Consider the following 23223-nt stretch of genomic DNA (forward strand, 5'->3'; position numbering starts at 1 on the left):
ATTTGAATCTATAAGGATGAATTGTATTTTAATTCTATCAACATATACTTGCAATTTAGGGGATGCTATCAAAGACCTAAAATTTCTGTATATTAGGTAGATACTCCTGATACCCTGCCCGGAACCCCTTTATTGGCTAATGCACCCATCCCCAGCTGCTTGGAGTATTCTCGGCTTGTAAGGACACAAAGCTGTTCCCTTCTCTGGAGAATTCTCTGCCCCATTCAGTCTCCCAAAGAGCGGAAGGCTCTACCGACATCCCATAAGCTATAGTCACTGAATGACCTATATAGAGACATAAAACATGTCCCGTTGACTCAAGGAGAGACAACTTGTGATTTATACCCCAGAGCAAAGTGACTTAGGATGAGTTTAGACTTTACCCAAGACCACATTGTTTTTCTGTTCTTTTCCAGTTGATGTCTTGCTTCCCTTCCTCCATGACTCCCTCCCCCATGTTTTCCCTGATGGACATTCCTCAAGACATCATCAAGTGCGCCTGAATCTCCCTCTCAGACTTTGCTTCTAAGGGACACAATTTATGCCTTATAAGATTATACATATTTACTTTAATTTTCTATTAATTATCATGGTTTATAACAAAAGAAATGATTTTTTTCATAGATGTAAACTCTATACAGATCAAACATACCTAATGATGTAGTTTTTCCAAAACAGAAATAATAACAACACAAAAAATAATAAGACATACATGCAAAAGAATGAAGTTAGAGTCTTATCTTAAACCAAACACAAAAATTAACTGAAAATGGCTTCAAGATCTAAACATAACATCTAAAATTATAAAAGTCATAAAAGAAAGCATAGAAGCTTTATGACATTGGATTTGACAATGATTTCTTAGATAAGACACCAAAAGCACAGGCTACAAAAAAGCAAAAATAGACAAATTAGACTAACTTAAAAACTTTTGTGCATCAAAGAACAAATCAACAAAGTAAAAAGATGGAATGATAGAAAATATTTGTAAATTATACATTTGATAAGTGGTTAATACCCAAGATATAAAGAACTCTTAGAATTCAACAGTAAAAATATCAAATAACCAAACTTAAAATTGGGGAAAAGGTTTGAATAGACATTTCTCCAAAGGTGATATACAAATGCCCAACAAGTACACAAAATGATGCTCAGAATCACTAATCATCAGCAAAATGCACATCAAAACCACAATAAGCCATCACATACCTCACACCCATTAGAAGGGCTATTCCAAAAAAAAAAAAAAAAAAAAAAGAAAGAAACCCTCAGAAAATAAGAAGTTTTGAGAATCCTTTTGCTGTGTTGGGATTGTAAAATAGTGCAACCACTATGGTAAACATCTGGATGCTGCTCAAAAAATTTAAAAACAGAACTACCATAGGACCCAACAACTCCACTTCTGAGTATCTATCTGAAAGAACTAAAAGCAAAATCTCAAAGAGATATTTGCCCACCTTTGTTCATTGTAGTTCACAGTGGCCAAGAGTTGGAGGCAACCTAAGTGTCACCAATGGATGATTGGATAAACAAAATGCAGTATATACACACAATGGAATATTATTCAGCTTTTTGGGAGACCACCTCAGAGATAATGTCGATGCCTGACCATGGCATTGTACACCAGAAGCTAAACATTAATGAATGCCAACTATAATTTTATATATATAATGTGATGGCTCGGTGTGAGGTCGGAGGGATAATGGATGGGGGTAGGGGGGTTCACAGTGTGAGGGATATAAATGATGAACATCTAAGTATTACCTTGTCTTGTACACCTGAAACTAATAAAAAAATAAAAATAAAATAAAATAAAAAAAGGAAGGAAATCCTATCACATGTTATAACATGCATGAATGTTGAGGACATGCTAAATGAAATAAGACAAGTACTGTATATTCTACTTATATGAAGTGTCTAAAATCGTAAAATCTATAGAAACAACTTAGAATGGTGGTTACCAGGGACTGGAGAGAGGGAGAAATGAGAAGTTGTTGTTTAATGAGTATAGAGTATCATATTTTAAAGATGAAAAAGTTCTGGATATCTGTGTCAATACAATGTCAATATGCTTAACACTACTGAACTATACCTTAAATAATAGTTAAGCTAGTAAATGTTATGTGTTTTGCCACATTAAAAAAGTGGGTGGGGGGAGAGAATAAGACACAAAGGGCTGCATCACAGGGGTTCTAAAAACATACCTTCATAATTTAAGCATTTAATGAAAAATGTGGTTACAGAGATATTGCCTTTCCCACTTTACAAATATGTTTGCTATGAACTCTGAGAGACTATAAGTTAGCCCTTTGGGAAGGAAATTAGCACAATTCTCTCTCTCTCTCTCTCTCTCTCTCTCTCTCTCTCTCTCTCTCTCTCTCTCTCTCTCTCTCTCTGTCTCGCTCCTCTCTCATCTACACATGAAACAACTCTCCTGGCAGAAGATTTATTCTCAGAACCAATTGTTATAACGTGCTTCCAGAGTTATTTTTACTGCATATACAATGACAATGAAACAAAGGCAGAGTGAGGATTTTCAAAGACAAGAGTATAATCAATTTCAACATACTCCCCCAGAGCTTTAAAAAGACCTTCTTAAGCATTAAAGTCTTTAAAACTTGCTGGATTTTAACATCCTTGTAATAAAGCTACAAGTCCATGTCCCTATTTATAGAGCAAAAAAGAGTACAACACGAAAGATGGAGAAGTAAACTTAAATAACTTAAATTTTCTTAAGAAAATCTATATTTTTCATCTCACTACTTTACTGTCTTTATATTTAACTTGTGTATTAAGTGACCATTTCTTGGATTTCTATCCAACTATTAGGGCACACTTCTCTAATGAATGCGAAAAATGTTATACTTTTTAAATTAAAATGGAAATAAAACAAATACACATGACATAAAATTACTAAATACCTTAAAGTAGATTTCTTTTTACGTATCAATCTATACTTTTCTACATTTAATATTTCCTTTACAATATTTTTCCAATAACAAGTGATTTGATTATGATCCATAGCTTTTCAGTGGATATAGATTTACAATCTTAATTCTTTCTAGGATTTGTTTTGCAGTAACAATATCTTTCCCTGAGGTGATGTTCTTGGTTCACTATCCAAGTGGACACACATGTCTAATTAAATCTATGGTGGATGGAGGGTACCATGATATGGGTGCTCTGTTCTGCATCACAGATGGTTCCAAAATCATGCCCATGACTAACGCCCAACACAACGAGTTACCTTCATATATGTAGAGCACTGTATAACCAGGTTCCTCTTCAAAGGCAACCCAGCTACATTCAGAATCTGCGGAGCCTGGAGATTTGGAGCCCCTCCTGTGGATAACAGCTAGCTGTCATTTTATTAGATACATACTCAATGAGAACTTCCCTAGGGAAGTCCAGTCCCTTTAAGATCAGAACTGCCTACTGATGGTTAGTCTCAGATGCTTTGGATGGCATGCCACATTGCTGAAATCAAACCCTGTCTTTTCCTGATTGTCCCTGCTTTTCTAAATGCTATGCTCCCACTACTGGGTAACTCCAAGATTAAGAACCGCATTTGCTGCCCTGTGCCTTCCAAGAGAGGGCAATGCTGGGCAATTAAAACAGTCTCAACATATGCAAATCCATCAATGTGATACATCACATAAACAAAATAAAAGACAAAAATCATATGATTATATCAATTGATGCAGAAAAAGCATTTGACAAGATACAACATCCATTTATGAATAAAACACTTAATTAAATGGGTATAGAAGGAAAATACCTTAACATAATAAAGGCCATATATGACAAACCCTTAGTTAATCTCATAATTAACAGTGAAAAACTGAACCCTTTGCTCTACATTCAGGAACACGACAGGGCTATCGCCTATCACCTCTACTTCTCAACATAGTGTTGGAAGTCTTTGCCAGAGCAATCAGGCAAGACAAAGAAATAAAAGGCTTCTGAATTGGAATGAAGAAGCTAAATTATCACTTTTTGCAGATGGCATGATGCTATATAGAGAAAACTCTAAAGACTCCACCAAAAAGCTATTAGAAACAATAAATGAATACAGTAAAGTTGCTGTCTACAAAATCAATGTGCAAAAATCTATTGCATTCCTATATACTAACAATGAAATCTCAGAAAAAGAAATTTAAAAAAAATCCTTTTACAATTGCAACAAAAAGAATAAAATACCTAGGAATAAACTTAACCAAGGATGTGAAAGACCTATACAATGAAAACTGTAAGATAGTTTTAAAAGAAACTGAAGAAGACACAAAGAAATGGAAAGACATTCCATGTTCATGGATTGGAAGAATCAACATAGTTAAATTGGCCATATTGCCCTAAGGAATATATAGATTTAATGCAATCCCCATCAAAATCCCAAAGGCTTATGTTAAAGAAATAGAACAAAAAAATTATCAGATTTGTAGGAAACCACAAAAGACCTCTAACAGCCAAAGCAATTCTAAGAAAAAATAATGCTGTAGGTATCACACTCCCTGACTTCAGCTTCTACTACAGAGCAACAATAATCAAAACAGTATGGGATTGGTAGAAAAATAGACACACAGACCAATGAAATAGAATTGAGAACCCAGAAATAAATCCATATAAATATGGACAGACAATTTTTAACAAAGAAGCCAAAAACATACAATGAAGAAAAGACAGCGTCTTCAATGAATGATGCTGAGAATTGGAAATCCACATGCAAAAGAATGAAACTAGACTGCTATCTGTCACCGTGTACCAAAATTAATTCAAAATGGATCAAAGACTTAAACATAAGACCTGACACAATAAACTGCATAGAAGAAAACATATGTACTAAACTTATGGATCTTGGGTTCAAAGAGCATTTTATGAATTTGACTCTAAAGGCAAGGAAAGTAAAAGCTATAATAAATGAATGGAACTATATCAAACTAAAAAGCTTCTGCACAGCAAAAGAAACCATTGACAAAATAAAGAGGCAACCAACCAAATGGGAGAAGATTTTTGCAAATAATGCCTCTGATAAGGGTCTAATATCCAAAATAGACAAGGAACTCATACAACTCAACAACAAAAAGACAAACAATTCAATTAAAAAATGGGCAGAGGACCTGAATAGACAGATGAAAAGATGCTCAACATCACTAATCATTAGAGAAATGCAAATGGAAACCACAATGAGATATCACTTCACACCGGATAGAATGGCTATCATCAATGAGAAAAATAATAACAAGTGTTGAAGATGCTGTGGAAAAAAAGGAACCCTCATAACACTGTTGGTGGCAATACAGATTGGTGCAGCTGTTAAGGAAGGCAGTGTGGAAGTTCCTCAAAAAATTAAGAATAGAAATACGTTATGACCCAGCAGCAATCCCTCTCTTATCTACCCCAAAAAATCTGAAAATATTTATCCATAAAGATATATGTGCTCCGATGTTAATTGCAGCTTTATTTACAATGACCAAGATATGGAAACAATGAAAGTGTCCTTCAATAGATGAATGGATAAAGAAGGTGTGGTATATATACACAAAGGAATGTGATTCTGCCATAAGAAAAGATGAAATAGGACCATTTGTGACAGAATGGATGGATCGTGAGATTATTATGCGAAGAGAAATGTCACAAAGAAAAAGTCAAGAACCATATGACTTCACTCATGTATGGTATATAAAACTGAAAGCAACAAAGGAACAAGATAAACAAATAAGAAACAATAGTTTAGTAGTTACCAGATGGTAAGAGGGGAGGGGGGATGATAGAAGAGGGAAGAGGAGATCCAATATATGGTGATGGAAAGAGAACTGACTGTGGGTGGTGAACACACAGGTGATATATACATGATGTATTACACAATTGTGCACCTGAAATCTATGTAACCTTACTAACCATTGTCACCCCCAATAAACTAGAAAAGAAAAAAACAAAAAACAAAGAGCACAATTTACAAGTAAACACCCCTATGTGTAACATAGGATTCTCCATATCTCAAGTCTTAATTGTTGCATTAAGCACCCTTGGCTTTAGTCTCTCACCACTCAACTCTGCTAGACAGACTTTTCAGAAATACATTTGTCTTAATAGCAACCCAGAATAATGGGATAGCAAATAAAACTAGTCAAAATCTACAAGCCCATCATTGATGGGCTCCACCTTGCCCATTGAAGATTACTAATTAGTGCCCCAAACAAACTAGCCTTTTACATATCTTCCATCTTTATTCCTGTCTTCCTGCTGCTCCATTACCTGGAATCTGAAAGTATCATTAACCACCTGCAGTGACCCATTATTTCTTCTATGAGAATCCTCCTTCCGGGAATCAGCTCTGCTCTCACTTCATGTAGTCCGAGTGGGGGTATTAAAAAGTTTGCCCAATTCAATTGGTCACAGGATTGGCAATGTGACCTAGGTTGAACCCATCGTGATGGCCCATACACTGAGGATCAATGACTGGTCCTAGTGTGGGGATATTAACTTAGTGGGGACAATTCAGGATCCTTCCATGAAATTTGATAGATGGACACTGGGAGATTAAAACAAAAAAAGAAAAACAAAGACACTATCTTACTGTTTTAATGTTCATCCACTAAAATGCAGGTGTGTGCTATCAAACCTTGTTATCTTATGAAGATGGAGGAAAAAGACACATTGAGAGGCAGAAACGGAGAGGAAAAGTGAAAGAGAGAGAGAAAGAAGAGAGACAGAGAAAATATCAGTTAAATGGCCAGATTCCAATTTTAGCAGTACCTGAAGCCAATTGAATTTAGACTTTCCGGGTCTAAGGGCCATTTTCCAGACATGAGCCAATAAATTCCCTTTGGACTTAAACCATTATGAGTTGATTTTCCATCAAAGGCCAACAAGTGACTCATATAACATATAAGTCTATGATGATCTTGTTTTTCTTCCTGCTAAAAGATACATCCCTTTCGCACATTGTTTTCTTCTGTCATGAATATATAGCTTATTTACACAAGTAGAAGAAGAAAGGTTTAAACTTTTACATTATACTAAATATTTATTACATATTATTTATTTTAAAATAGTACATTTCCAAATTTCAGAAAAACTTTATGGTATTTGTTCCATACGTGCTGTGCTTAACATGAAGGACAAAAATTCCTTCAAGTCAGCCAATCCTCTGTAAACAAAGTATTCACTGAATAGAAGAAAATGGAGTCAAAAGTGGAGAGAGACAGATGTCTGCAAACTTTCAAACTGCAGTAACTGGAGCAAAAGAGACACCAATGGTTAAAAGAAAGAAAAAAAGAAAGAGAAGGAAAAAAAAGAAAAGACATAGCACTGATTGTGGAAGGGGGCAGACACCAGGGGTGCCAAAAAAACAAAAACACATTTTAAGAGATGTTATCTTAAAATATGTAGACATTTTATTGGCACCCTCTGTAGATGTGTGTAAATCTATTGTTGATAGCTATCAATTAATTGATATACAGGAGCATATGGGTTTATGTTAATTGACAGAACATCAAGTAGGAACTATCCAACAAGAAATGGGAATATTTTACAGATATCAGCTGTTTATAATTTCTTTATACCAATTGTAAGTTGATAGAGATATACAACAAGACTTTTACCCTAATTAACTACTACATATCTTAAAACTTTATAGTAGAAAATGAGGAAAAACTGTGATATGTGGTTTTGAATGGGGTGTATTTGATTATTTTTAAATAATACCAAATTACCAATGTTGTCTCATTTTGATAGGTTAAATAAACCCATCACAAAACACTTTAACAATGTGACCCACCATATCTTAATGCTAATTATTATTGCTATCCAGTGACATTACTTAATTATTTGGTAAAGGAAGGCATGGGGAACTTGCCCTAATGTATACACTTTATTACCGTAACTTTTAATATTGCACAATACTTTAGTACAACACTTTCATGGCTGTTTTTGAATCACAAATGAACAAAAATATCTTTCTAAATATAAAACTGTGATTATATGGTTTACCTGTGTGTCTCTGAAATCTTTGCACATGTTTTCAGAATTAATTGGATAACACAGAAAGACAAGCATACCAAACACTATGGTAAACTTGGATGATAAAACCCAAATAAACTGAGAAAATCACATGCCACCAGAAAACAAAATAAAATAAACAGAAAAAGACCCCTGCTTTTCTAATTTTTTCTATAATTTCATGAAACCACCATTTTCTCCACTTGCAGACTTTGGATTGCAAACGGGATTCATTAAAAATTTGGAGCCCTGGTAGACAGGTTAGATACAGTCAGCTTGAGTCTGAGCAGAGCTGCTGCATGGTTGGGGGGTAAGTACTTGACCTTAATTTAAGGAGGGTTTCCTGCCTAACTCCTGAATCCTCACTTTCCTGTGCCCTGTGGATGGACTTCTCACACTCTGTTTAGTCTAATCTAGGAAACCTAGAGACGCTGATGCTCCTTTCTCCCTGACTTCAGCTTCACGTAATTGGCATAGGTTATGATGGAGTATGCAAGGACATATGCAGGATGAAGGATGTTATGGGAAATGTTGGGCTCTACTGTCATTTTTGGCCATATCTGTTTCTTTCAGATACTCCAAGATTCCTGATCTTTTCCTTGTAATCCCATCATGTTGGTCTGTCTTGCCTTTTGTGACTCAGTGTGTTTGCTCTGCAGAGACACAGATGGTTCAGAAACCCTGGAGGTCTGGAGGTCTTTTCCCCATAATTCTTCTAGGTAGATGAGCCAATGCTCTGTATCTTGTGAGAGGGAGAAGGGGATTTATGGGGAAGGTGGTGTAAGGAGATCTTATGTGTGGATAGACAAAATTGATATTGCTGAATATCAAGAAACACATTGCAACTTTTTAAAGATACAAGGAAACAATGTACATACTAAGCCATAGAAGGTTTAGAGCCCATTTTCAACATAGAAAGTTACTTTAGATACTGGAGAAATAAAGAGGAAAACTGTTAAAATATGGCTATGCTAAGAATATTAATGACAGTCGTTTAAGTAACTATTAATGACTCATTGTATCAAATATTATTGTTTCATTAATATGCGTCCAATGTTATTAATGTAACATTAGTTTTAACACCAATCCAGGCTTGGTGATCAGTCTTTCTTTTCCTGAGAACCTGCAGACCCAGCCGGGATCCGGCACAAGTGAGCCCTCACCAGAAGCGAGGGAGTATATGAAAGACCAGCAATGGCCACCACATCTGTTCCTGTTCCCCACTTCTGGTGTCTCTGCCATTCATTGTCTCGGGGAACAGAGATAAGGCACAAAACTAGTTATAACTATACCCCAAACAATACTTAGGAACTTCAAAATTTTCAGAAAACTGGTAAAATAAATGCCACAACTATTATTCTATTTATAATCTTGAACTAAAATTGCTACTACTAATTCCATTAAAATATATAAACCAAAAATTCTAAAAGTATATTTACAGGACTGGACTCCACACTAGATTTTTATACAAGTATGTTCTAGCATATCTGGCATTGTCATGTGTGTGAGTTTCACATGCAGATTTCTCTTTCTAGGAAATAATGGATGCTACTGAAAACCAATTATTAAGACGACTTTTAAAATTTCATTTATACTCGAATCAACACATGAAGACAGAATTAAATCAAGGTTAAAAAAAAAGAAAAGAAAGATGTTAAATGTGATGTACTTTAGAGACTACTGTCCATAAATAGAAGCTTGAGTTTCATTAAGAATTCCTTTTTAAATCAATATCCAAAATATATAAAGAATGTATACAACAAAACATTCAAAACACAAGTAATCCAATTAAATGATGGGCAGAAGACCTGAACAGACATTTCTCCAAAGAAGACATGCAGATAGCTAACAGACACATGAAAAGAAGCTCAACTTCACTAGTCATCAGGGAAATGCAGGTAAAAGCCACAATGATATCACCACACACCTGTCGGAATGGCTGTCATCAAAACCACAACAAACAACAAGTGTTACTGAAGATGCAGTGAAAAGGAAAACCTTTGTGCACTGTTGGTGGAATTGCAATTTGCTGCAGCCATCATGGAAAACAGTATGGAGGTCCCATAAAAAAATTAAAAATTGAACTACCATACGATTCAGCAACTCTAGTTCTGGGCAATTATCCTAAAAAAATGAAAACGCTAATTCAAAAAGATATGTGCACTTTTATGTTCATTACAGCATTATTTACATGAGCCATAATATGGAAGCAACCTAGGTGTCCATAATAGATGAATGGATAAAAAAGAGGTGGTGTATATACACAACAGAATATTACTCAGTCATAAAAAAAGAATGGAATCTTAATATTTTCAACAACATGTATGGACCTAGAGCCTATTATGCTAAGTGAAAGAAGTCAGAGAAAGACAAATATTGTATCATTTCACTTAAACGTGGACTCTAAAAAAAACAAACTAAACAATGAACAAACAGAGAACAATCTAATAGTTGCCAGAGGGTTGGGTGGTAGGGGGGCAGGCAAAAAACGTGAAGGAAATTATGAGGTACAGACTTATAGTTATAACAGAAATAAGTGACGGAGGATGTAATGTACAGCATAGGGAATACAATCAATATTGCAATCACTTTGTACAGTGACAGATGGTTACTAGACTTCTCATGGTGGTCACTTTGTAAGGTACATAAATGTCAAATCACTATGCTGTAGACCTGAAACTAATATTGTATGTCAACTATACTTTATTTACAAAGAGCTGTGTATTTCAGAAAATAAAATAATTCCTTTTTTATAAAGTCATTTGAATTGTAAACAGACTGTGGGTCTTCCATTAAAAATCACCATCTCTACTAATTATTTTAAGAGAAAAGCCTTCTTATTGTGCTAATATAGTAAAATAATTATAAATTTTATTTTGGGTACATAGTTTACAATCATTTAGATAGATAGAAAGATTAGATAGATAGAAAGATAGATAGATAGACGATAGACAGATAGGTATAGATAGATAGATAGATAGATAGATAGATAGATAGATAGATAGATAGATAGATAGATAGACAGACAGACAGACAGACAGACAGACAGACAGACAGATAAATGTAGATAGATGGAAGGATGATGAATGGATGGATGGACAGCTGGATGGACAGATGGATGGACATAATAAATGTTCCAATCATTTGAGACGAGGTATGTGGAAAAGAGTGAGCAGAGAAAGCACAGGAACCCTGGAGATGAGAAACAGGAGAAAGTCCAATGTGCACACTGCGGGAGCCTCCCTGAGATATCACTGCTGGACCACACAGACATGGAAGCCAGAAGCCTGTTCTGTTAGCCGAATGAGCTCAGGAACTCCTCTCAAGCTAGAAATGAGGACACAAAAATCAAGGCTGGACCGTGGTTAGTGGACTGGGAATACACAGGGCTTACAGAAAGTGTGGAGTCCAGCCATAATTATCTGTACTAAAAGTGTCTAATTGAGATTATCTAAAAATAGTACCATTCATTATTTCTTATTCCTGAGGCTTAATAACTAAAACACAGTGGTTTGTGTGCTTTAGTATTAAGTCATAGTTCTATGGTTTCTGCTCATCAGTCAAATTCGCCATGACACGTCAGGAAGTTCAGTGTGTCAAAATGCAAAACCCACTGTCTATGAATATTTATAGAGGCTTTACTTATAGCCAAAGACTGGAAAAAATTCAAAATGCTCACAAACTAGCAAATAGATAAACACACTGTGGTATGTTCATACAAGAGGATACTACTCAACAACAAAAGGAAACAAACCTGATGCATGCATCAACATGGATGAATGAATCTCAGATGGATTACACTGCAGGACAGAAGCCAGTCTTTTTAAATCACTAAGCACACACTTACTATATACCTAGCAATTGCACTCTAGGCATTTATGTCAGAGAAATAAAAATGGTATGTCCACACAAAAATCAGCAGAGAACTGTTCATAGCAGATTTATTGGTAATAAACAAAAAGTAGAAACAACAAAATGTCTCTCAACAGGTGAATAAACAAACCATGCAACATCCTTACTATGGAATACCACTCATAATAAAAAGGAAGAAACTACTGACAGACACAACTTGGATGGATCTCAAAAGCATTATGCTGTGCACAAGAAGGCCACCTCAAAAGATCACATTCTGTATGATTCAATTTACACCACACCCTGGAAAAAGCAAAACTACAGGGGCAGAAATCAAATCTGTGATTGCCTGGAGCTGGTAGTTAGGAGAGGAAAATGACTACAAATGGGCACAAGGAAACTTGTGGAGTGAGAAAAATGCTTCAAATCTTGATTGTAAGGCAGTTAAATGATGGTATGCATTTGTCAAAATATATCAAACTATACACCTAAAAGAAGTTCTGTATGTAAATTGTACCTCAGTAAACTTGACTTAGCAAAACAAAACAAAAACAATAGTTAAGTTTAGAACCAAACTTTGAAATTGCTGCAAGACAGAGTGTTAAAATAGATGCTTTAAAAGACTGGGGCATATTCAGATACCTGCTGCTAAAATGAGTATTTTTAATGAAAGCAAAATACTTTTTGGTATCATATGTAAAAAATAAAATAAAATAAATCACTTTAAAATGATGGAAAAAACTTTTGTGAACAAATGCCAGCCTTTAGCATTTGTTGTAAATCATAGGAGTAAGAAAAAAGGGAATACCCAGTGTTGCCAAGGTGTTTAGTTAAAGTTAAGAAGAGCATAATAATTCCATTCCAGCTCTAAATTTTCAATCTGTATCACGTCACAGATTTCTAAGTTTTCACATATCATCACTCAACTGCAGATTTCAGGGTTCAGGCAACAAACATTCCATTGTCACGCCTATATTCTCAGTACCAAGGACAGCACCTGTGCATGCTCTGTCCAGAAGTGACTCAGTAAGTTTTCATTAGAGATGGATGTGTGTGTGATAGATAAGAAGAGGAAGTGAAGGGGAATTATTAATGGACTGCTTAACTTTCACAGACACCAATGAAGTGAACAGGGATGATACTATCAGCTACGTTTTTCAAATGAAAAAATCAAGTACCAAGCCCTAGAGAAGTTAGGTGATAGTATCAAAGATGAAAAACAAAACAAAAATCTAGAAAGTAGCTGAGACACTTCAGCATTGGCTCGAGTGGTTCCATAAATAACAGCTGAAGCACCCAAAATGTTTGCAGAAGATGTGTGCTGCCTCCATTACCCACACTGGCTACTTGTGTAATCACAGTTCACACCAGCAGAGAACACCACACCACACATTGCTGGGCATATCTTAAAGTGATTTTGCTGGTGCATCACAGGTGATGTTCTTTACGGATCACTGGTGATACGAAAGTAAAGATTAAAACTTGTCTAGGATCTCATGAAAGTAGAAAAGGTGAAACAGCATATGGCCCTACACTAATCTATTCACAAGTGCCCTGAGGAAAGGGTGCAAACTCACTCCTCGAAAGCCAACCTAAGACATAAAGATGTATAGAGTAAAGAATAATGAACTAGGAATTTAGGAAACTATTCAACATCTGAATGTTATTTTTTTTTCCTCTTAAGGATACTCCACAGAATTGACTTTTATGTACTTAAAATATGAGGCACCCAGAGGCATATCCTCCATCAATCTCATATTTATTGTCAGCCTACTTGAGTTAGTGACTTCCCCTTTTTCTACTAAGAGCCTGAATGGAAAACAGTCCATAGATTTCCACAAAACCATTCATTAATTTGTATCTGTCTGTCCTGTCATTCCTCATTTATAGATAATAAATAATTTAAGCATCTTTCATCTTTCCATATTCAGAAGATTCTGAAGCTCTGCTCTTCAACTGTTTCCTATGAGCCAAAGACATTTGTAAGCTGAACTAAACAAAATAGGGGGCAGTACTTAGAATGCACCACTGATTCACGCAATGTCATAGTTTCCCTTTTCTTTCTATCATCTTGTTTTAAAGTGTAGAGCAGAGCTTCGAATTAGCTTTATTTAACCACAACTGTCTACGGAGATGACATATCTACTGAAATGTCCACAATGACCTCTGAATAGTTTTCTAAAGATATCATTTAAAATGCAGCAGTTTACTAATCATTTAAATGGACTCTGCAGTTGTATGCTTTCTCCTTAGAAAGGAAAACAAAATTCACCTGTGCTCTGGAGACAGGTTTTCAAAGGATGGCACAAAGGGTCATTCTCATAAAACAGGATATTATAGATAACCATTCTAGCATGAATTTATTTATGACAATTGTTAAAAAAACAAAGTTTCTCATATGTCAAGGCTATGTGAAATAGGCATTGTCAATACTAATATCACTGTTGTCATTTTAGTTTCTCAAACAATTGGAAATGTCACAGATTAAAAAAAAAAAAAACAGTCCCAATACATAGCCTTTGATGATGGCGAGTGTGAAGGTATACATGAGTTTCAGTTTTCAAAGACAAGGGAGTAGATACAGTGAATTAAAAACTACGCAAGTATCCTATCTTAAAAAAAAAAAAAAAAAAAAAAAAAAAAAAAACACAAAAACTTCTTTCAGAACCACATCTCTGTCCACCAAATGATCTTTATCTCCTTTTCCTTTTAGAAGCCAAAGCTTGTAGTGTTCTGTACTCACATTCCCCACCAGTGATGGCTCCAGTTTGAATTCCACTCCCACCTCTCCAGTGACACTGCTTGGGGTCCACATCACGAAAGTCCTCCTTGTTTGGTGTCCCAGTGAATCCTCCTCAAACTCGTACCTTAATCTTGTCGCATCATGTCATGCTGCTTAACAGACGCTGCCTCTTAACACTGAGCTGCTTGTGTTCTTGACTAAAGACCTGTTCATTCCTTTGTGAACTCCTCCTCCTCTGTTTTCCAGAAGTTTCTGATCAGAGTAATCTATTTTTTTGAGCTGGCTATTTCCTCATGTACCGTGGCTTCAATAAAACCAATATGCTAATGACCCCATGTCTACCTTACATAGCTATCTCTCACCTGAGGTTCAGACCTGTATATACAACTATAGTGGGCAGTTCTCCTTGGACATCATGGAGCTCAAGATGTCCAAGCCTGCCCTTTGTCCCCTGGTTCATATTCAAAGCTTAATGGTAAAACCATACACGTAGTTGCTCAAACAAAAATCTTAGTGCCGGTCTTGAATAATCCCTTTCTTTCATCCCCCATAACTCCCAAATTGGTCCTAAAGCCTAAGGTTCCTGGTACTCAAGTCTCCTTCATATCTGTCTCCTCTTGTACATTCTCAGGTCACTCACCAATAGGGACTCCCTTCCACCCAGATGTGGACTGTCACAAGAGCCACCCAGATGACCTCCTGCACTCCACCACTGCTCCCCTCCACTCATTCTCCATGCTGAGCTCACTAATGCACATCCTTGTTGTCTACTCTTACAGTCAAAGTTTTGGTGGATTCCAGTCACTCTCAGGACAAGTCTAAACGTGGTGACACGGCATATATGTACTTCAGACAGTCAGGTCTAGGAGGAAAGAGCTTAGATTCAGTTTGGACATTCCAAGTTTGAAGTGCTGATAGGATATAGTTATCTGTTTGGCTTTGACAATGTGTACCTAGAAGTCCTGACAAAAGCATGGCCAGAGATATGTTTTTCTGGAATCTACCTGCAAAGACGTTTGAGATGAAATAACAAAATAGGATGTGTATAAAGAAAATGGGTTAAGCTAAGCACAGAATTTTTCCCTAATTGGACAATAAATTCTGTTAATTCTATCTTATAAATGTCTCTCACATCAGACCACACTTCATCATCCCTATGGCCACCTTTATGTTAAGCCGTCACCTGCTCATGGCCTTGACTGCCTCCTTTTCAATCTCTCCTTTCATTCATCTTCTGCATTGCTACCAGAATCACAGCTCTAAAACACAAATCTGATCCTATCCTTCACTCTCTAAAATCACTCAATGAACTCCCTCATATGATGTATAACATAAAAACTCCTCGTGCTTGCCCACATATTGTACACTGTCCTACTTTCTCCACCATATAAAGCTTTTTGTTTGCTCTTTGAATGTACCATGCACTCCTGAGACTGTTTCATGCAAGTCTTTTGCTTTTCCCAAGTCCCTCATCTGCTGATCATGAGCAAATGCCTCCTCATCCTTAAATGCCATCTCTCTCACTCTGAGAAGGTTGGTCCAACTCCTCACATACCGTCCACATGGCAGAACGAGGTACCTGCCTCTGCCTTCTCTTATAACAGAAGTGTACATGTATTACACACAGAAATATATTGAAAGTGTTTATTCACTTTTTAATTTCCCTTGGATTGTGAAGTTCTTGCAGAAAAGAAATCTGTACATATAAACTGAGTGCATAGCATAATGTCTAGTGTGAGGGAATGATCAAAACATTTCAAAATAATGGATATAAAATAGACTAAGGCAGGAACCTGGAAGAGCAGAATAAGTCAAAGAGTTACAAGGACTCATTTTCAGGAAAGCAAAATGGGAGAGAGACTTAAGAAGTTAGAGATAAGTTACTGAGTCAAACTATGCAAATATTTTGAGATAAATGGGGAACAAAAAAGAGAGTTTGAAATTTCAATACATTAATAATGTGGGAGCTAAAATGTAGTAATTAGATAGAAAAGCACTTGAAATGCATATGTAAATAATTTTAAAGACGTTTGGAAGTAAAAGGAGCTACAGAATATATGTTTCAGTAGTGAAGGACATTAAAATAACAGTATTTACTATGAGTTTGAAAAGTTTTAATAAAATGTTAAACAAAACAAATTAACTTTTGGGAGCCTGGATTCTCTGAATTAACAATGTGAAACATGTCCATCCTTGCCTCAGGGCTTCTGCACTTCTATTCCCTCTGCATAGCACACTCTTCCCACAGATCTTCTCATCCTGGCTTCCTCACTTTAATAACTCAGAGGTCACTTCTTGAGAGAGGTCATCCCTTACCAACCTATTTAAAATTGCCCCTCACCCGATTCTGCTCCCAGGTCACTTATTAGATCTTTAAATGCTTTTACTTCCTTCACATGAGTTGCTGCTAACAAAAATATTTATCTACATGTTTGTTTACTTGTTTATTCTCTGTCTCACTACTGGCATGGGAATTTCACGATGGAAAGGATGTTAGCTGGTTTGATTATCACTGTATCTTTAGCCCTTAGACCACTGCTTAGAAAAGAATCAGTAATATTTCTTGAACTAATTAATAAATACATGAATTAATGATTAATACAGAAAGAAAAGGAAGTCACCTTAATCCATCCAGCTCGGTTAAGTTACGAGTTTATGTCTCTAAAGTGACACACATTGTAAACTACTCATTGAAAGCATAAAAAGCCCCCCTCTCTCATTCACCAAACCTACAGAAAGAGAGAGTATCACATTTAAATAACAGATGTCAACTAAGGACATAGGTGTGGAACCCTCCAGATAAAATCACAAGTCTTTAATAATGCAATGTCAGCACTGTAGCAATACAAAGATATATCATTGGATGGACCATCAGAACACAAGTAGCCATGACATTCCTAAGAGTCTATAAAAGTGAAAGATGTAAACAGTACAGTCAAATGTTGAATAACAGACATATACTACAATGTTTTATCAGTTTATACACATTCTTCAACTTTGTTTCTTCATAACTGTTAACACAGGAAGAATATAGATATAAAATTAGATAGATAGATAGATAGGTAGGTAGATAGATAGATAGATAGATAGATAAATGATAGATAGATAGAGACAGAAATAGAGATACTCGTAGACAGAAAGAGAGATCATTGGGACATTTATTGTGTCTATCTTTTTCTTAATTGTGTTAGGTTTATGAGTCCTAGGTTTATCACTAGCATATGAGCATTACTTATTTTCTCTTATTCTAATAATAGTCAATAAAATAGTGTTGATAAAATATTCTTATAATTCTTGTAAATATATAAAATAGTCATATAATTTTCAACATATTGTTATAAGTATCAGTTTGGAACAGTTTTGCTATGTATTGAAACTAATTTATTTAGCAGAATTATTGGTACTATTGATCTACAGATCTTATATTATTAAATTTAAATATATTGTTTGTATTCTAATATATTAACATATTATTTATTATAACATATACATTAAATATATTAATATATTATTAAATTAAATGGTTGGGTAAATTTTTTAAGACATGATTGGGAATTTTCTTTTCATTTAAGATTAGTTAAATAACTTTAGTTTTGAATGAAGACATAAATATTTGAGGATATATAATAAAAGTATAAGAAAATAATTAGAAGCTGTTTGCCTCATTACATATTAAAGTCACTATAAAGCCATAGTAACATAAACATGATGGCCATGAATTTGACAAACGGATAAGTGTAATGTAACAGAAACCTGAACTAGATCGAAATACATTTCGGAATTTAAAATGTGACAAAAATGTAATTTTGATCCAGTGGGTATGATGCATGTAGAAATAAAAAGTAATAAAAAAAAAGTACCCTCTCTGCATCACACAGACATCTTAATTTTTCAAGATTAAAATTTAAAATATAAAAATAAAAGTTTAGAATAAGATGTTGAGGACTAATCATTTAGTTTTAGGAATAACAGACAACCTAAAGCAATAATAAAACCAAAATCCATAAAGGAAAAAAGAGACATATGTCATTTCTGTACAATTATGAGAAAATTAGATGCCCAAAATACCCAAAGCAAAGACAAAAGAAAAAATAGGAAAGTTATCGTCAGCACCTATCCAAAGAAATGTTAGTATTTCCTAACATAAAAGAGTACATAAAATTAATTTTAAAATTATAAACGATTCAGTATGAAAATGAGGACAGACATAAAGAAATAGGGCTAATAAAAAAATGAGGAAAACACCTTAATTACCAGTGAAATAAAATTAGAGCCTTATGAGAAACTATATTTCAACCCTAGAGTTGACAGCATTTGAATAGAACACCATCCCAGGCTGGCAAGGATGCAGAGATGTTCATTCTGGGCTGGTGGTGGGAATCTGAAGTGCTAGAGTCTACTGGAAAGAAATCTGGCAGTTCCTACAATCCTTAAAAACTACACAAGCCATTTGATTTAGCAATACTGCTTTTGTGAATCAATACTATAGTAATGTAAGCCAAAATACTAAAATATAATGTTTTAATGCCTATCAAAAAGGGAAGAGTTTATAAGTATGACAACTGCCTTAATAAAGCTACAGAATATCACTTAGCTATCAAAACAAGAATAATTTTGTATGTCTTCATTGGCCAGAAAAGATGCCCATGTTATTACGGGAGAGAGGAACATCTGAGTTAAAGGTATGTATTTGGGAAAATGCAGACCTTGTTTAAAGTCATAGGAATGGATGAGGTCAACCAGGGATTTTGCAAAGTATCGTGGCCAATCTCTCAGAAGGAGAGAAAGCTGGCAATGAGGCAGAGGAAAAGTTGCCAGTAAAATAGGAGAAAAATCCCAGTATTTTACAAGAGGAGATAGTAGTCAAATGAGAAATTAACATGAGGAAGGACTACTGTTCCTTACATTTGGGCACATAAAGATGGTTTAACTTAAGTGGACTCAGTGAAGTGATAAATGGAGCAATCTAAAGAGTGAAAAAAGAGATGTGGGCCAGAGATAATGTGTACATACTCGTACAGGAAATTTTCCAAGGTGAGATTATGAAAACAAGGAAATGGGTGGTGGTCAGAAAGAAATATGAAATCAAGGGGCACTGCTTGATTATATGAAGATGCTATATTAGGCCATGTGTTTATGCTGATGGAAATGGAGCAGTAGAGAACAGACAGATGATGCGGGATAAAAAAAGGATAACTGAAGGAGTCAGGCAACGGAGGTTAGAGTCCAGAGCACATTGGCTTTAGAAACAAGGAGGGACAATTAATTACAGAACAGAAGTAGGCAGAGGAATTCATATGTAGGCAACTTTGCAGATTTAATGATGGGAAGATACAGGAGTTCTACCTAATGGTTCCTATTTTTTCCAGGGTGGGAGATCTAAGGGGTCTCTCAGCAAGAACAACCATGTCTACTAGGCAAACATGGTAAGGATGAGAAAGAGTGTTGCCTGTATGAAACTAGCATGCTTTTGCTCTGACATCCTCCTTCAATGATCATCCAACTACCTTGGTGTAAGGAAGACAAGTTGCAAAGTTAGGTTCAACCTAGATTAGGCATTTGTCGCTTGAGTTCAACAGAGGGCGACGAGGATGAGGGAATGAAATGACTTCAGTGATGGACTAGGGATCTGGTTTAGGCAAAGAGTGGGCTAAGAGAGAGTGAAGCAATCGTAGGACCAACATGTTGGTGTTTCCATGAGCTTGTAGACTTGCTGCAGCGGAGGTTTTAAACAAGTGAACAGCATATACAACATGGGAAAGATTGGGGAAAGCATTTTAATGGGGGTAGCATTTGTGAGACTGAGTGATGAGAAAAAAAAATAAGGTGACCTTGGTATTGTAAATATTGTTTAACATGCAAAATGTTTACCTTTCTGTTATAATTCATCCTTAGTTGCTGTGAATGAATTAGCAGTTCTGGAATATATTCATTTTAAATAACTTTAACCTTCCTCTTACCGTAAACCATGCTGCATGCTGCCCCAAACCTAAATACTTAGACATGAATTAAACTAGGGAAGATATAGTCCAGGCACAGCTGTGGCAACACTTTGGTTCCTGAGGCACAGGAGAGAATATAACAGGGCAGCCTTCAAGCTTCTGCTCCAGTCCGTTAAGAGTAAACCAGAAATATAGCTCCAAGTTTTCACAAGGCACTAAAACTCTGAGCCCATTACTCCCTCAAGTTCCATTTCTCATTTCTGCTTGACCTCAGCCAAGGTATCTGGCCAAGTTCACATGTCACTCTCACCAGGAATGACTCAGAGATAGAATCATACTGCAGATCCATCTTAGATACTTCTTGGCCACAAAGATACAAGAAACGTCAGCACTTTTTGCAGCAGTGTTCCTAAACTTTCCTGTTACATCCTGCTTCCATGATAAATTTTTATACTGCAGTTTTTAACATGTCTATATATGATATATAGAACATACAGAATTAAGCTAGTTCCCAGAGAGTCACAAAGGAATCTGGGTGGTGATAGAAATCCAAGCCATTTCTTTCTTTGAATATTCTCTTACATTCTCTGAAAATTTTGTTTTTCTAATTGTAAAAGTAAAACCTGCCCATTGTAAACATTTTTGAAAATATAGGGCAGTTTATGAAAGTAATCGATAATTCTATCATTACAATTAATTATATAAATAACTATGTTAAACATTCGTCATAATATATGAATAGTTATACTTTATATTTATATACAATTAATTATAATTAATCATAATTGTAATTGATACAATTAATACAGTTATGTTATCTATAATTAATATTAACTGATATTCCATAAGCCAGAGTTAACTAATGCGGGCATTTGAGTTTAGATCTTTCCGTATATGCATATTTTAACAGTAAATAATGAGTGCTTCCCTATATAAGTAAAAGTTACTTGTAAGCATTCTTTATTGGTCTCCCAACATTCTGGCATAGGCTCCATTACTAGGATTCAGTTGTTGCACTTTTTCAGAAGCTTTTGCTCCTGCCCTGGAATTTGTCTACTTCCTGCATTGCTACCCAGCTTGGAAGTGGAAGTGGTGCAGTAATAAACCAGGGTCATAATGAAAAGACAGGCATGCAAAAAAAAGAAAGCATGTGTGAGTAAGAAATGGATGCGAAGAATGTGAACCAACTGACCTCATTAATAGAACAAGCAATATAAGGGAACCCACTACGGCAACATCACATGCATCAGGAACAATGATTAAACTATGGATTACAATCCTTATCAATAAACATTTCTGATTCTGAAAACACCCTATGCCTTCTAAATTCTTTTCAACTTTCAATATCCGGCTCAAGACTGCAATGTCCCTTGACTAGTAACACACAATGAAATACAATTTCTGAACTCCTTTAGCACATTGTACCATTCTGCAGAGAAGTTAACATTTGACAATATTCATGCTTTTTTTCCATTTTAGAGATATTGGCAAACACGGAGTTTGGAACATAGTCAGATCTTTAACATGCAGTTGGTAATTACTTTCATAAAGTCATCAGGAACATTTTTTCCACATATTTGGAACATTTCACTATTCATTAATTTTAGATTTTATCTGGATTGAAAGAATTATCTCAAATGCTTCCATTGACCAGACATCATCATTTCCTTTAATTTTCTGAAAGTCTAAACTCAAATAACTCAGCTGAAACAAAAGTAATATAAGGCAGGAAAGGGCAGTCTCGTGATATATTTAGCAACCAACTGTGCTCTGAACCTCCCAAGTTCATGTCACTCAGTCCCTTTGAGCTTTTAACCATGTTCCATGGCTGCCTTCCATCAGATGTGTTCCCTCTGCCTGATGAGTGAGTACCCGGTTCCTTATAGAAATGGTGCAGAGGGTTTCAGGAATTTCCTCTGCAGAGGCACAGAAAGGAGACATAATGGCATTCTGCTAGTGCAGTGAAACATGAGGGGTGATATAAAAACCAGTCGAGAGTGCTGTGCTATATATATCCCACCAAGGTAATAACCCCAAGATTTCAGGGATTAAGACAAAGGGCTATTCTCATAATTCCTAAAAATGCTGCACATACCCAATTTTTATTAAAGAGCTAGTTTTCAAACTTACAAGTTGATCTATGAGTTCCTTTTGAGTTGAAATTTTTCTGCAAACCAAAAACATGCCTCTTTTGGGTATGCTGAAAAGCAAGGCATTTTTATCTTCATTCATCAGTTTTAATTGCTACATACACCCCCCCCAAAAAAAAGACAAGAGGAAGGTAAATATTTTCTTCTCAATTATCATTATTGTTCAGTTCCCTTTAGTGCAAAACTCAGGATCCTTTCAAAACATGTGTTTTTTAACAATGTGACTTAAATGTAACATTGTAATGTCCTTTGCCAACAAAACTGTCATCCTAAAAGGAAACCATGTCCTACAAATGGCATCTGTAACTTTAAGATGATGACATAAATGTACAGAAGTTTTCAGAAGGTCTACTGGACAAAAATGTGTATCTAACAAGCCTTTTTTGCTATAAATATGTCTCCCTCTTCATTATTACCATCCGGAGAAGGTTCAGATGCAGCTTTTATCTAGCTCAGAAAATTCTGTTCAAATTCAGGCATTGGAGTAACCCTTGATAGACCCACCCAAAAAGCCAGTGACAAACTATTTTTTTAC

The 23223-nt window shown here is 35.5% G+C and overlaps 1 protein-coding gene across 5 annotated transcripts in view; it reads right to left on the reverse strand.

The window, feature by feature from the left end:
* Positions 1–23223, reverse strand: part of MYO16 (myosin XVI) — a 562776-nt gene that overhangs the window by 415732 nt on the left and 123821 nt on the right. The window lies entirely within an intron of this gene.

Source organism: Rhinolophus hipposideros, assembly GCF_964194185.1.
Source record: "Rhinolophus hipposideros genome assembly, chromosome: 4".
NCBI classification, from domain to species: domain Eukaryota; kingdom Metazoa; phylum Chordata; class Mammalia; order Chiroptera; family Rhinolophidae; genus Rhinolophus; species Rhinolophus hipposideros.